The 16,232-nt window shown below is 44.5% G+C and overlaps 1 pseudogene; it reads right to left on the reverse strand.

The window, feature by feature from the left end:
• Nucleotides 1–549: 549 nt before the first annotated feature.
• The window catches only part of LOC115381579 (lysine-specific demethylase 4B-like), a 46,453-nt pseudogene continuing 30,770 nt past the window's right edge, over nucleotides 550–16,232 (reverse strand).

Consider the following 16,232-nt stretch of genomic DNA (forward strand, 5'->3'; position numbering starts at 1 on the left):
GAGTTCCCTCTACAATACTTTTTTTTTTTAGCTTTTTTTTAACCCCTTTACCCCATTTTTGCTGTTAAAATCTGAAAGCAAAACATCTCACTTTAAAATCCTATGGATGGATCGTGTGACACTTTTGAACCACAAACAGTTTCTGGATTTAAAAATATATATCTGTTGCTGGTTGTTCCTTAAAAATGAGAGAGAGAGAGAAGAGACAAAGAGAGAGAGAGAGAGAGAAAGAGAGCGAGATGAAGTCAACGGGGGGCCTCAGCGCTGGGAGGCCGACATGCTATTTTTAGGAGTGTGCCATCAATTACTAAATCGCGACGAGGTATGAGGTCAAAGGTCAATGCCGGCCAGGTCTGCGTACCTTCCAGCCATCTCATTTCATTTTGATTCGGTAAAACAAAAAAGGGAAACAAGCCGATTTACATTTTCCATGTTGATTGGTTAAAAAAAAAAAAAAAAAAAAAAAAAGAGTCCGAAGATGTTCTTCGTTTTAAAATGGCAGCGCAGACCGCGGCGCCTTGTGGTGTCCGGCCCCTCTGATGACAAGCTGCTTAAACGGAAGCAAGCTGTCAAAGACCGCCTTCCGTGTTCCCCTGCTCGTGTTGAATGTAGCTGGGCATGCAGCCGATGTTGATTTTTTTTTTTTTACCAATATAAAAACGAGGAATGAATTGTTTCCCATTTTCATTTTTTCCAAATCAAAACGCCAGAAGGTACGCGGACCCACCCAGAGATGTATATTCATATTAGGATGGGAAAAAAAAAACAGTAGCTGGCAAGAAATCCTTACAATAATAAAAAAAAAAAACTGTCAGTAAAGACAGATTATTAAAATAATAACATTAATGCTGAACATGAAGAAATGCTCTATTTAGCTTCTGCTTCTGCACAGGCTAAAGCACCACTGCAAATACGTTAACTTAAAAATAGGAAGGTAACATGCATTATAAGAGTACTCATGATGTTGAGTTGTTTCCTGCTCCCGGCCTGCCAGAGCCGGAGGAAGGAATACCGATGTCCATTAATACAGCACTCAGTAGGATCCGCTCCGTTAGCTTACTTCCAACAGGCTCGGCTTCCAGCGGCCGAGTGACAACGCAGCAGGTTCCTCCTCTCTAATACAGGGATCCGGGGCCGTCGTCTGAGGAAAATGTGAGTGCAGGAGCGTTTCCATGTAGGACACGAAGCCGCTGCTGGGCATGTAGCCGTCGGACATGTGCTGAGGTGGAGGTGGAGGCGACGGCGCGGACAGGAGGGGGTCAGAGTTCAAGGTTGACTGAAAGGGGGTTGACTGCAGTGTCAGCGTGGGGTCCGAGACCAGGCTGGACTCCGTTAGCGCGTCGGAGAGGGCAACACCGGTGTCCATCGGGCTCTCAGTGTCCACCTGAATGGCGCTGGCCGCGGGGACGGCATCCTGCGGCGCCACGGCCAGCTGGCTCAGAGGCTGGGAGGGCAGCGTCGTGTTAATACTGCTATCTGGGGCTGGCGTTGCCATCGGGACTGTCATTGCGGGGCCGGCGGGGGCACTGGTGGTCTCCATGGGGGTTTCGGCCGGCGTGGCAGAGGGAGACGGCGCCGTTTGGCCGCCTGGGCTTCGTCTACCGACGGGACGCTCTCCTGCTGTACGGGGGTCGACTGAAAGCAGACAGATGCAGACTTCAGACGGCGAGAAGAGGAACCTGACCACTACAAGCATGTGCTGATCATTTATTGCTAAAATAATTCCTGAGATGAGCGTCTCAAGCTTGATTTCAGTGAAATACTCACCAATCGGTTTCGGACCCTTTTGGGTAACTCGTGGTCCAGCTGATAGATCTCAGTGTGTTTGAGTATGAGCTGACTCTGGTCCTGAAACTCGACCTGCACAAACATAATCAAACAGCATCTGAACTCATCTGTTCATGCAAAGGTGCAATAGAAGAATCGGTGTACAGTCAAGTATTGGAGGTGACACTAAAGTGGAAAAGCGTTTTTCTCATGGCAGAAGAGGAGAAGTCGTCGAGTAGCGAGTAAAAGAGCCACGGCGAGTTAAAATTCAAAGTTGTACTCGGGCAGTCGCAGGTTGGATCTCAGGCATAACAAATGGTTCCATCAACAACTTGTGCTCCTGTGAAAACGTCCTTGACCGGGACACTGAACCCCAAAGCTGCTCACTGACTGGAGAGGAGCTTCATTTAAGCACTTTAAATGCAAATGTAGATTTTAAAGAATACAGAGGGAAAAAAGCGGCTGAGGTCGGGTTCGAGGTTCCGACTCTGTGACCAGCTGGAGGTTTGTTTTTCAGCTCATCACAGCGGAGCCTTCATCTTTGAGAGGCCTCTCCATATTTTAGGCAGCAGGTTACGCAGACAGTCAGACGACTCTGATTCACTGTGTGAAGAGCACTTCATGGGAAAAACAGACTTAAAGACAGAATTACAGGCTTAAACTGGTTGATAATCTACGAACCTTGTAAGAAACAGAACGAGACTGATGTCATCTTCGGGCTGACGAGGAAATCCGTGGTTGTAAATGTCGACATGTCTCAATCACGTGATGAAAGCATCCCCACCGAGAGAAACCGGTTAAAATTTAAAACAGCCACTTCAGGGTAGCTTAATCAGCTAAATGTAAGTTTTTGAGTGTTTGGCAAATAATTTAAATTAAGAATACGGTTTCTGGTTTGCGCTTGCTTTAAAGTAACAGCTACGATCCAGGGTTTTCTGATACTAGGTTGTGATTTGGGTGAATTTTTCAGATGCAGTTCTACACATTTGAATTAAAATTCTCCAGAACACACTGGTGCCACAACGCGAGCAGCTGGACCTTCCGCATGCTGATGAGGGTGAATCTGGGCGGTCCTGAGGGTGACGAAACCACACAGACCACCCTCCAACCAGAAGGTCACCGTTTTCATCACTTCTAGTCGTTCTGCATCAGATGTCATAAACGCCGTCACTCGTTGGCCAGCAGCCGTTTGCCACTTCACATCTTTGTTAAGCTATTCTGACAAATGACGGACTTGAGAAGTTTTTCAAAGCCGAGACTCAAAGTTAATGTTTCACCTTTTTTCTCCCCTTAACATCAATCTACCGATCAGTTGTAGCAGGTAGGAATTGCTACAACTTCACCCTACAGGGACTTAGGCCAGTCCAATCTTCAGACCACAACTGGTGTTTTCTCAATGAAGACCTGTTGATCTGACCTCTGACCGTTTGACTGTACAGGACCTGCTGTGTTTCACTCACCTGGTAGAACTTGTGGGTGTGCAGTCTGACAAAGGAAGCGTTTCGGATCTCCCCTCCGGGGTGCTGACCACAATGAGCTCCCCAACCTCAGGAGGACCACTGCGCAGGCAGTCGTGACTCTGACGGAGGAATACAGGGAGAAAATGAAACCGGGATCTGAATTTAAATAGTTGATGTGAAGAAATTAACCCAACGGGGTGGATTTAACCACAGTGCTGTTGTCGGTGTTTTTGTGACGCTTCATGTGTCCATTGCAGATTAACCTATAGATCTTTACCTTCTGTGTAATTCAAAGCGTGTTTTTTTCGATAGCATATGATCAATTCATGCTTGGCACTACAGCGTTAAAGGGGAACGGTCGTTTTTACAATCTGGACCTTATTTCACATTCGTCACAACAACATTTACGCACCCGTTTGACTTTCGTGTGATTTGCAGTTGGTTCGGAGATAATTAGATACTCCCATATCCATATAACGGCAGCGGGCGGGGCACCGACATGCAGCCGTTACAGACGCTCTTTCTCTTATGTTTGTTGTGGTGTGGTAGATACATGTACATTTATTAAGTCAGCATCACTTAGCGCTATTGGGAAGTCTGTAAAGCGGCTAGATTGAGCTACTCTCCGGGAACTCTGAAGCAATGATGTCATCACACTGCGCGTGGCGCACTGTGTTTGTTTACATGGAAGTAGCGTCTCTGCTCTGCAGTCAGACCAAGGCATCTCGATCGGCTTTTTTAGTCTGTCAGAGTTTATTTTCAGCTGGCTGTAACTTTGGTACAATGGTTCCAGTGTGCATATATCCTGGTTGTGAAAGTAAAATGACAATCTGGACGTCATTGAGCTCACAGGCTCCCACTTCGTGACCGGGATTTATTGAAGCTATGGCTAATAGCGCTCAACACGGACCCCAGCATCAAAGTTCAATCTTTACCACATTTGGATTATCGGGTGTGCAGTGCCCACTTCACATCTGAGGACTTCTTCCCAGTTCAGGAAAGAAATGAAGGCCAGAAGATCCAGAGAATGAATCTCAAAAAGAATGACATTCCAGCGGCTGCAGAGAGAGCAGGTCGAGGTAAGAAGACGCTAACGCTATTCATTTTTTTCTTTACTAATGTCTAGAGGCTGGGATGTTTACTGTTTAGTTCATTTGAGCAACAACAAAGGATGATACAAGTATATCTGTCAATGGCAAGAGTTGTACATAAACAGTAAAATATCTGTACACTGTTGCTCAAAAGGAGTAGGAACAAGTTTATAACATTCTAGCCAACTCTAGACATTAGTAAAGGAAAAAATGAATATTATTAGCATCACGTTACCTCGACCTGTCCTCCTCCTGCAGCCGCTGGAATGGCATTCTTTTTGAGATTCATTCTCTGGATCTTCTGGCCTTCATTTCTTTCCTGAACTGGGAAGAAATCCTCCGATGTGAAGTGGGCATTGCACACCCGATAATCCAAATGTGGTAAAGTTTGAACTGTGATGCTGGGGTCCGTGTTGAGCGCTATTAGCCATAGCTTCAATAAATCCCGGTCACGAAGTGGGAGCCTGTGAGCTCAATGACGTCCAGCTTGTCATTTTACTTTCACAACCAGGATATATGCACACTCAGACCATTGTACCAAAGTTACAACCAGCTGAAAATAAACTCTGACTGCCTAAAAAAGCCGATCGAGATGCCGTGGTCTGACTGCAGAGCAGAGACGCTACTTCCATGTAAACAAAGCCAGTGCGCCACGGCGCAGTGTGATGACATCATCGCTTCAGAGTTCCCGGAGAGGAGCTCAATCTAGCCGGTTACAGACTTCCCAATAGCGCTAAGTGATGCTGACTTAATAAATTTACATGTATCTACCACACCACAACAAACATAAGAGAAAAGAGCGTCTGTAACGGCTGCATGTCGGTGCCCCGCCCGCTGCCGTTATATGGATATGGGAGCATCTAATTATCTCCGAACCAACTGCAAATCACACGAAAGTCAAACGGTGCGTAAATGTTGTTGTGACGAATATGAAATAAGGTCCAGATTGTAAAAACGACCGTTCCCCTTTAATAGATTTCACTGAGTGTCAAGCTAATACTAGTGTGTCCTTGTTGGTTTTAAGCTAATTTCTAATGATGATTCGTTATATTTGCTACCAGCGACCAAGTCATCCAAATCTACTGAATATCATTTCAAATGAAAAGTTCAAATCAGAAAGCATAAAAGTGTTTTTCTTTTTCTAATATATTTTTGGTCCGGGAATACAGACTCTAAGTAATAAATAAAAAGTACGGAGCAGTGAGAGCACTTACCAATATGTTTTCAGGGAACAAGTTGTCACAGTAAGAGCCTTCATCAAAGTTGACCTCGTAGTACGTCTGCGTTGCCATGCCGATGACGGTGCAGTGGTAGTACCAGCCGTCGTTGTTGCGACCAATCACCTTTTGCCCCAGACTTGGACCCTGAGGAACCTTGGGTGGCGGGCGAGGCTGTGGAGAGAGAAAGTGTTGGGTTGAGTTGGAGACCTGAGTTCATTCAGCATTAATGTGGTCAAGATCCACTTAAAAAATGGAAATTCAATGTTTGAAATTCAAAAAACAAAAAAACTAGACAACAGGTGGTAGATATGGGAACCGGCAGCTCGGGAAAACAGAAAGAGTAAGGCTGGGATCAATCAGTGAGTCAAATATTCTCATAATAACAACAACCTGCCAGGCCTTTTTCTCCATTTTTCACTTACTTTTGGAGGCCCCCTTTTATGCTTGTGGCAGGTGACAGACACCACATACGGCCAGTCGGCAGGCATCATGATCACTCCGGCGATTTGGGCACAGGTGACATGGAAGGAGGTGGCGCAATTCTCGTGGGAGCACTGGATGCAGGCGCCACGGTTCTGATTGGCGCTCTTGCTGTGGCAGAACACGCATTTCTGTGAAAAGAAAAAAAAAAGAAGATACAGAGAAAAGTTAGTAACAGAGTCATCGGAGAATCTGAGCTGGAAAAGTTTTGTTTCACAGTATCGGTAAAGATTTGTAATACCTGACCTCTGAAACCCGCACTCGTGTGACTCCAAGAAGGTTAAAACAATTAAAGCTACGGTTTATCTCAAAAACAATTTCACTCTTCCAGTCTGAAACACCAAGAAATTGCAGTAATTGTAGGGCATTTCATGAAATAGATGGTGGAGGAGTCGGCGATGTTACAATTTTCGCCTCTCTCTGATCTTTGATTCTGTTTGGTACTCTAACGGGGCTCCTACTCATTAAAATAGAATGGATGTTTTCAGCTTTGCAAATAACATGCTCGTGCAATCATCTGTGTCTGTGCTGTGGTGACATTTCCATTTCCCCCCGCAACTTTGAATGTGCTAATAACAGGAGACCAAACTGTCACTTTGACATTCAAAATGTTTCTTTTTTATTCTGTCTGCTCACCCTGCCTCCTTTTGCATCACTCGCCCGACCTCTACTCTGACACGACCACGTGAAGACCGATCAAACCTGACCCGGCACACACGGGCCCCGCAGTCATTACTCTCCATATTAATCCACAGCTCTGCGTAAATACCGCCGCCTGCCTGGCTTCAAACCTCACGCTTCTTCATTTGCTGCTTTTTCATTCAGGCAAAAATATTAAGGGGGGGAGGGGGCTATGAAAAGCCTAACCGAGTGTAAAACTGTGCCTATTCAACACATGACAACGTTGTTCAAACAAATACTAACCATTATCCTGTAAGCTCTGACAACCATTATCAGCCTTCATTACAACCGTTCACTTTAATGCAATTACCTGATCATCTCACACAATGCAGCCCTAATCTCTGCTCTAAAATCCTCTATGAGAGCATCTGATCTCAGTAAATGATCAATTACAACAAAAAATACGAAAATTAATTGGTTTATTTTTTTGTACTGCCGTTATATCAGCAGCCGAAGCGGTGTTGTTCAGCTGGCCCTGGAGACAGGTTGACACCAGTGATGCCAGGGAGGCTGTTTTCTTCTGTTTGATTTACTGTTTATAATTTATTTCAATTTCACCTTCGTTCCAGTACAATTTGTAACAACGCACACAGCTTACTATATACAGCACACCACCACAAGACTATTTTTGTACAGGGGACATCAACTTGTAAGGGTTTACTTTTCATTATCTAAATGCAGCAAAAACTAGAGAGGGTGAGGCTGGTGTGAAATTACAGGGTTATTATGCTGCTCGTTAGATCTGGGTACTGTTAAAAGACATTTCTTGACACGTCTCAGATTATTTTCCACCGACAAATCAATTGGCTTGAGGAGCACTGCAATGTTTTTAACTCTAAAACAGAAAGAAAATGGAACTTTTCAGCACAGTATAAAATGATTTGTATCTGCCATATTTAAATGTTTATAAACTTTCTACTTCCGGAATCTTGTCTAGAAAGCTCTTCCACAGTTAAACTAGCCTGGCTTGACACTCGACGACAACAATAATTCAAGCCACTCTTTTCTATTTTGCTTGCACACAAAATCACCAGAAGCGAAACACCCTCAGGTAATCAAACGGAGAAGTAACTGGGCAGCTGATGAGCAATTAAAAGAAGTACTATTTCAAACAAAAAGCCGGAGTTCTTGCAAGACGTGGCAGAGTAGACCTGCAGAAGTAGGTGAAAAACTGTTTTAAAGACCGTGTGACGATTTATTTAAGCAGCCTGCGTTTCCGGGCTCGAGGTTGTTTCCACGAAAGAAGAGAAATGGCGAGATCCATAGGTACAAGAGGCAACGCTCCCTTTGAGAAAGGTACATCCTTTGAGGGTTCGAGCTTCGATACTGTAACCCAGGAATTCTGCAGTAACTAAGACAGAGGTAACATGTAAAATCTCCGTCCCTACAAATGAAATGTTCCAACCACGACCACTGAACGAGTTGCAATATGAATTTGCGTGTTCCCATTTGAACAGGCCGGTCCTTCCAATCATTAGACCGCAGAGCTTCTCCTCACTGCCTCTTAAGATATGGGCGAAACCTGCTTTGACAGCACTCAGATGCAAATGTCACCCGGCCTGCCTTTGATAGATTATTCAAAGTGGAGAAGAGAGGGGGGGGGAAGGGGGGGGGGGGGGGGGGGGGGGGGGGGGGGGGGGGGGGGGGGACACATTATTGGTAGATTTGTGATAATGTAGCACCAACTGCTTCTACCGCCTGCGAATGAAGCAGGGGAACAGAGAGGGAGACAAGAGCAGCAGAAGGAAGGGCGAGTTATGTTCAAAGACCCGGTAGCAATGGGGAAATTGCCTCCTGCCCACAGGATCTATGCAGTTCGTTTGACACAGTGAGAAATGACAGCTGACTATTCAACCATTGCTTCCAGCACAGCTGTTTTACCCCATGTCCTCCAGTGTCTGCAAAAACACATCAGTACATCCACCGGAGAAGAAGGGAGGTAACAGAGAGAGAGAGAGAGAGAGAGAAGAGAGAGAGAGAGAGAGAGAGAGAGAGAGAAGAGAGAGAGAAGAGGAGAGAGAGAGAGAGAGAGAGAGAGAGAGAGAGAGAGGAGGACAGCGAGTTGCCTCAACGTAAGTCAATGTTTCAGGAAGGAAAATGAGCTCATGAGAAAAAGGAAAAACATTTTAATGCTAAGGAAACAAAAGCAATTAAACAGTTGCTGTGGGCAACGAATACAGAAAACTGACAATTCTCTCCAGAGAAGGGATAATGATGAAAACTGTAAAAACAATCTTTAATGGATCCACATTTTGACCTGAGACACCCTACTACATCATGTTGAACTTCTTTTTCTAATCTGTCTGTTCAAACGTACCAGATTTTTGCGGGTCTCTGGGACGGCGCTGACATCCACTGGCTCCCTTTCAATGGAGTTGACAAAGCGAGCTTCAGCCACGGCGATGGCACAGATGACATGGACCCATCTGGTGATAGTGATATCGAAGAAATGCTGTCAGTGCTTCAGCAGAGACGACAAACTTGGACAGTGTCAGGAGAAAACTGTACGTCAAATACATTATTTTTTTTTTAAATGGATTCATCCACTCTTTCTTCAAGACACACATTCTTATCAACCTCTTGACGAGTTACTGCAGAATTTGTGGAAAAACTGTAAATGTCACGTCAAACCAAGAATTCAACACTTACCGGTTGTCTACTGTCTTTTTCAAAGCTCCTCCTCTCAAGTTACAAAGACAACACTCCTGAGGAGCAGAGACAAAACGAGAGAAGCCTTCAGCCAAAGGACACAGTGACAGGTTTTGTTTTGGCTTTATTCTTTTCTTAAACGTGTGCATGTTGAAACTGCAGCGGGCGCAGCTCAGCTCTTCAGCGGCGCTGACAGTCTAAATGCTGCGAGCGTCCGCAGCTGGCTCAAGCGCTCACAGATAGACAGTAGGCAGTGCTTTTGGCATCAGGTGTGGCTATCACTCACCACTGTCCAGGCTCCTGCTTCACATCTGGAACACGTCCAGGGACCACTGACAGAATCTGGCTTCACACCGTAACAACCTGCAAGGGAGGAAAACACTCATGACTCCACGTCTTCCCCGCAACACTTGGCACTTTAGTTTCCTCAGCGAGGCATGTAGCACTCATAAGGAGGAGTGGTCTGCACGGCAACCTCATCGCTGCATTCTGTTCATTTTCTTTCATGTTGCTCATTCTTGATTCATAACTTTCCCAATCTTTAAATCGCTTTGCGGGCCTGAGTAACATCTGAAATGAACGCCACAACAATGAGAAGCAGAAGGTTGGCGCACACAACTCTTGTTTTCAACAAGAGCACTTTCTGCTTCGTGCCCACTTTCATTTAACGTTGCCGTTTCCTCGCAGCTGAGTCCAGTGCATCCTGGATGACTAATGAACCGGCCATGAAGGTGCACACCAGCTTAAGGGGTAATAAGAATCCAGGAGAGCGTGTGTGTGTGTGTGTGTGTGTGTGTGTTTGTGTGTGTGTGTGTGTGTTGTGTTGTTGCAAAATGAGCCAAAGACATCCGTTCATTCATTTGTTCTACTCAACTGATGGATGAGTTTCTACACAATTGATGCCAAAATATTGATTATATTCCACCTAAGAATTTAATGTTATATTTGACAGGAAAAACTAGAACTAAGCAATTTCAGATATTCATCAATCACATATCACCACAATGACAAGCTTCCTGTCCACCATGCTTTGCTTTGCCAAAGGTTACATACCATGGACATTCTACTTTTTTGTGAAATAGTCCTAAAAGGAGCAGCAGGTGAAGGAGGCCTGGGTTCAAATACTGGCCTGGCATTTCTATGTGGAGTTTGCATGTTGTCCCTGTGCATGTGCGGGTTTCCTCTGGGCACTCCTGCTTCCTCCCAGAATCCCAAAACATGTATGTGAGGATAACTTGAGACTTAAACTGACCCCAGGTGTGAGTGTGTGTTTTCTGTATGTTTGTCCTGTGAAGGACTGGAGGCCTGTTCAGGGTGTATCCTGCCCTCAGCGGTAGTTAGCTGGGGTCAGCTCTAGCGCTCTTGCACCCTGAACAGGGAATAAGATGAGTGGGCGAAGATAGCAGAATAAATAGGAGCTGTGGTTTGTTTACCCTTTGCTGTATTTAGGAAGAGCTGTGTGTTGCTTCAACAGCCTCTTAGCTAGTTTAACCTGAGTCAAGGAGAGCCCCGTGGAGTGTGGCAAATGGGGAATTGAGCAGACAGTGTGTAGCACTGCTGTGTAGCAGAGCCTCATCCTCTGTGCATCCGATTTTCACAACACTACCCATGGGTCTAGTAGCCCATAATGCTGTGAATAGAAAACATGGTGTAATGTCAAGCACAGTCGTTTGTGTGCAGCTTTGACAGCAATATGCTTAATGTGGAATCCATACAATAAAACCTGTTTTTTTTATTTAAAAAAATAATTAAAAATGCCTTAATATTGTAAATATCCAAACCTCGCTTTTTATTCAATAAATATCCCATGAGCCACTCCTGTGCACGCTGTTGTAACAAGTGTCTTCACCGTCATTTCTTGGCATCAGCTTCAACTGAAGATGTAAATGTGATATTTGTCAATATTAATCACACTCACTGGCATGGACTTGCATGTTGCAGGAAGAACAGCGGATCAGTAGACTGGTGCCGTCCTCCCCGATGTGACAGTTGGTGGGCGGCGGCTCCGTGTTTCCGGCTCCCACGCTGAAGCACATTTCTGGAACCAATGGACGAGTCATGCTGCCGTGATGAGGAATGGAGGAGCGCGGCGAATCGTTTCCACTGGTCACGTCTTTTGTGGCTGCAGTGAATGAAAGAGGGGGGAAAATATTTCAGGAAAAGAAAAAAAAAAACATATCTCCAGGTTGGACTTCATAATAATCTCTTGATATCTGCCAAATAAATGCCATCTGTCCTACAACTCATACCTCACGTGAAGGAGTTCACTGAAGTGCAACAGGAATAACTACAATGCTACTTTAGCTCGTCTGCGCTGCACCACACAGATGCTGGTTTCAGATATTGGCTCAAATCTGCACGTTCAGTGAAATCACTGACTGAAAATTGAAGACATGAGTAGAACATGCCTTGAAGCATTTCAACTTGATGTATATGTTCAACTGTTTCCATTACACATGATGTGAACCTTGTTGGACAGACTCAAGTAGAAATCAATGGGAACTGTTTACATATGACCTGTTTACGCCCATTGAACCCGAACCGCAACTATTGCATCTCAGATTAAAACTGCGAAAAAAACACCGAAGCAGCAAGTTGCTGTACCTTTTTGTAGGGACAGAAGAGAGAGCAGACGGCGCAGTGTGGCTGAAGTGCGGCCACGGCAGCATTGAAGGCCACCTCAGCCCGGAAGTTGGGCGAGTGATTCTGCCACAGGTGCTCTTGCTTCTTCATGTCGCTATCCAGCGGCATGGGGACAGCTCTTTGGATGAGAAAAATTAAATTCATTAGTTGTCTCTGCAAAAGAAGACACCCACACTGAAGAAAATGACACACACTAAAAGATGCGGGAAGATTTGTTGCCAGTAATGATTTTCACTTTCCACTGAAATGCACATGAAGCATTTTTAGTGAAGCTCTGAAATCTTTTTAATAAGGGAATACTTGCCAAGAATAGCACATTCAGTGTCTTGACAATAACACCAGCGCTCTTGATATAATTGGCTGATGAACACAAACAGCCACGACGTCAATAATTTGCTGCTCTGAGTTGGAAATCAATTTTGAAGTGAAGCCCCAGAGGCTACTGATCCACGCCTGGACACAAAGCGGGAGCTCTTCCCCCAAGCTTCGCGTTCTACTCCCGCTTGTTCCCACTGTTGGCCTTCCCTCCCTTTTTGTCCCCCACCCGCCGATCTGAAGGACGGGCCCCAGTCCGGTCCCCTGCTGCAAACCTAAAGTGACTTTGAAAGAAGGTAATTGGAAGTCATGATCCCCAGATCAATACACGTCAGTCAGAAAATGAAAAGAAAAACACAGAGGGGGGGGGGGGGCGGCAGGAAAAAGGCCTTGCTGTCTTGATTTCATTACCCCACAGGGAGCTTCAGTCCTGCTTGTTTTTCTTTCCCCAGATCGATAAGCAAAACAAAAACGGTGCCTCTTAATTTTAAGTGCCATGATGGAGAGAACAATTAGTGAGACGAATAACAAAGATTTTACAAAATATCTGTGCTAATATGTTAAAATGTTCAACTTGTCAGTTTTATTTTGCTTTTTAAAAAGCTCCATACCTTTGTCACTGGAGGGGTCCTGTTTGACATGGACAGCGGAGAGCGTGTCGGCGGCTTGCTGAGCGGGTGGCGACGACTCTTCTTGACCTCTGTAGGCATTTCATCTTGGGGAAGCAAGTCTGAAGAAACATTTTATGGAAAGTTTTGCTTCTTTATGTGTTTTAACATTGCAGCATTCACTTGTAAATACAAAATCCTTAATGTGCTAAAAAATGGATACTACATGAAACTGTTGTTTCACGTTGTACTTGGCTGATGTTTAACTCTTAAATAAGTTCAGAGAAGAAAAATGATTTTCATTAGCACCAGTAGCAAAGCTAGATAAAGCTTTTCTTTATGTGTGATAATTTGTTGAGTATGCAGTAATAGTCAATCCTGACACCCATTTTTCATCATATTTTTTAAATAAAATCTGCAAAGATTACTGACTTCACGCAAACTTTCATGAATTTGCTTGTAATTCACTAGCTTCTTTCTTTCTTTATTTTTTTTTACAGGCTCCACTGTATTTTCAGATCTGCGACATGTTTACTTCACCTGGTAATTAAACTGTGAACGTTTCCTCACTGCTCAGTTGTGGTGTGCTACTATAGAATTACAAGTTGAGCACGGGGACCAGACTCACCTGAGTGGTGCCCACATCCTTCATGATGTCTGCTGGGCCGTTGCTGTGTCCAGACAATGAGGGGTCAGCTGTTGCCTTTTTGGAATTTTTGACGCTCGATGTGGCAAACTGCTCAAACGCTTCCTCAAATCCAGTGATGGCTGAGTGGAGGTTAGAAATCTTCTTCGGTTTTTTCTGCCTCTTCTCCTTCAGGTCATCTGGCAGGATCTGCTGTTTCATATCAGTTTCTTCTGTTTGCATTGAAATAAAAAAAAATGGGAGGGAGGGGAGGTCAGTCATTGATTATTGAACACAGATGAAATGAAAGTGCAAATGAAGTCTGGTGAGTTACTACCAGTGGGTTTTTTTTTTTTTTAAATGTTTTCATAAAGGTTATGTTTATGCTGGAGAAGAGCATCAGCTCTGATTACTCTCATACAGTTCCGATCTACTGAGGTTCATTCGAATATTGCTGTGCACGTCCTCCTCACCTTCCATAAATGGATTCTGTGCTGCTTTAGCAGCGGCTTCAGCTGCCTCCTGCTCCTCGCGCTCCAAAGCCTCGAGGGTTATCATTGCCTTCTGGGCAAGGCGTTCCTCCCTCTCCTGTCTCCGCTCAGCCTCGCGCTCCTCCACTTGACGCTGGTACTCGGCAGCATTCAGCTCAATGCCCTCCTCAGCCAGCACCTTGACTTCCTCCAACTTCAAACGACGGACCTGCTTCATCTTCTGCATGGCCCTGCAGCGGCACGGAGAAGTGGCTGAGTAAGCCCTTCATATGGTTTCACTTTCCATTGCACTGAATTTATACTTCCAACTCGCTATGTCACAAACGCAGATCATAAATTTGTTTTAACCAATGACACAAAATTAAACAGAGAATATATGAAGTGAAATATACTCAATTAACTGATTTACCTAAATAAATCTGCCAAAAAAACGAACGTATTCGGTCCAGACTTATTACCTCCGAAGGATCTTTGCTCGGTGGTTGACACGGTGCTGCCTCCAGCTCTCCAGCTCGGGGCTGCTGAGCTCCGTGGCCCTCAAGTGGTCCAGAACTGTGATGTCTTTGCCCTGCTTCCACATTTCATAACGGTCGGGCTGCAGGCAGCGCACAAACACATCCATGGAGATTTTCACCATGTCCTTACGACAGGTGCACTGAACAGAGGAACACAAAGAACAAGAGAGAAGAACTCCGAATTAGAGTCAGGAATCTGTGCAGGTGAAAATGGAAGCCAGTGCTGAACCTGAAATGAATAGGAATGAAAAACCAGGAAATCAATGTTGTGCATTCAAGCTTTTCAGAGCTACACTGGCGTCTCCACATAGCCACAAAATATCAGATATGTCATCTTTTCAAGCTACATATCACAAATGGCGGTGGGAAAAAGGCCTTCTGTGGCAAACTGATGAGGAACTGCACATACGAGAGTCAGCAAAGACCTGAAGAGGAAAGCAGTGTCACACTTAAAGAACTGCTCCTTAAATGAAAACTGTACTGATGAAACGTATGTAATATTCATAATAAAAAGGTCGATGCATGTTTTCAGGTCTATTTCACGGCTAAAATGTAATTAAAATTTGAAAAAAAAAACTCCATCTTATTACAAACCAATCAATCTTTCTGCGGAGTGGGGATTCAAGCAAAGCCGTGCACAAGTGAGTGAAAAATGGCGTGTACAAAAGTTTGCGAATGAAGGGGACAAATGAGAGAGATGAAACTAACAAAACTGGGGGAGGTTAGAGATGGGAAAAAAAAAGTGCCTTGCTTGCTGTATTACATTCTGGGCCTTTTATTTTCAGAGCTGTGCTGAGAGTCCTGTGTTCAATTACTGGAAAACACAACAGCTTCCACCTCCACAGCAAAACAATATCTAGCCTACATCTCATCTAGACACCACTTGACAGACGGAAACATTAAAATATGGTGTTGGGTGGAGGGTGTCGGAGCAGAAAGAAGGTGGGTGGGAGCAGTGGAAGAGGGGGCGAGTATGGGAGACTGCTGAAACCTTTGCTATTGTTTTATGAAAAGAAAGCACAAACGAAAGAAAACGCAATTAATCTTGTTTTTATACTGAATCTACCTGCTTAAGATGGTAGTCTTAAAAAAAGGGAGATGCTATGCACAGGGTTGCAATCCTCAAGTGGCCACAGTAAGTTACACGTTATTATCATATAAAAAGTTAATCAGATGAAACACTTTTGAAGATGCACGAGATCTGAAGAAACAAAAACTCGCCTGGAGGCAAGCAGCCAGTGAGGCCTGCACTACACTTAGGCTCCTAATGAAGCTAAATAATTGAAACCACAGAAAACCTGCAGTCCGGGGACTTTATAGATCTATAGAATCAGTGAATGTGGCGAGTATTAACGACAGAACACAGTCTGAGGCTGGCTTTCCTGACCAGCAGCAGGAAACAACGGATAATCAAATATTCTTCATGCTTACTGTGATCAGAGTACTGATGGGAGCAAAACTACAGAGTAAGATTAGATGATCCCACTAATGAAGAATAATATCAGAAATAATGAGGCCTTTTTCAGATGTGCATTGTCGAACTGTACTAACAAAGGAATCGTCTAATCGTTCTTCCATCTTTTCCACAAATGTGTCTTCACTGAGACCCACAGAGTTAGAAAACGTTCACTAAGTTTGAATAACTAAATTGTTCTAATTCTCTCACCCTCCTACTCGTTTTTGTCCT

Source organism: Salarias fasciatus, chromosome 23 (genome assembly GCF_902148845.1).
Source record: "Salarias fasciatus chromosome 23, fSalaFa1.1, whole genome shotgun sequence".
Taxonomy (NCBI): Eukaryota; Metazoa; Chordata; class Actinopteri; order Blenniiformes; family Blenniidae; genus Salarias; species Salarias fasciatus.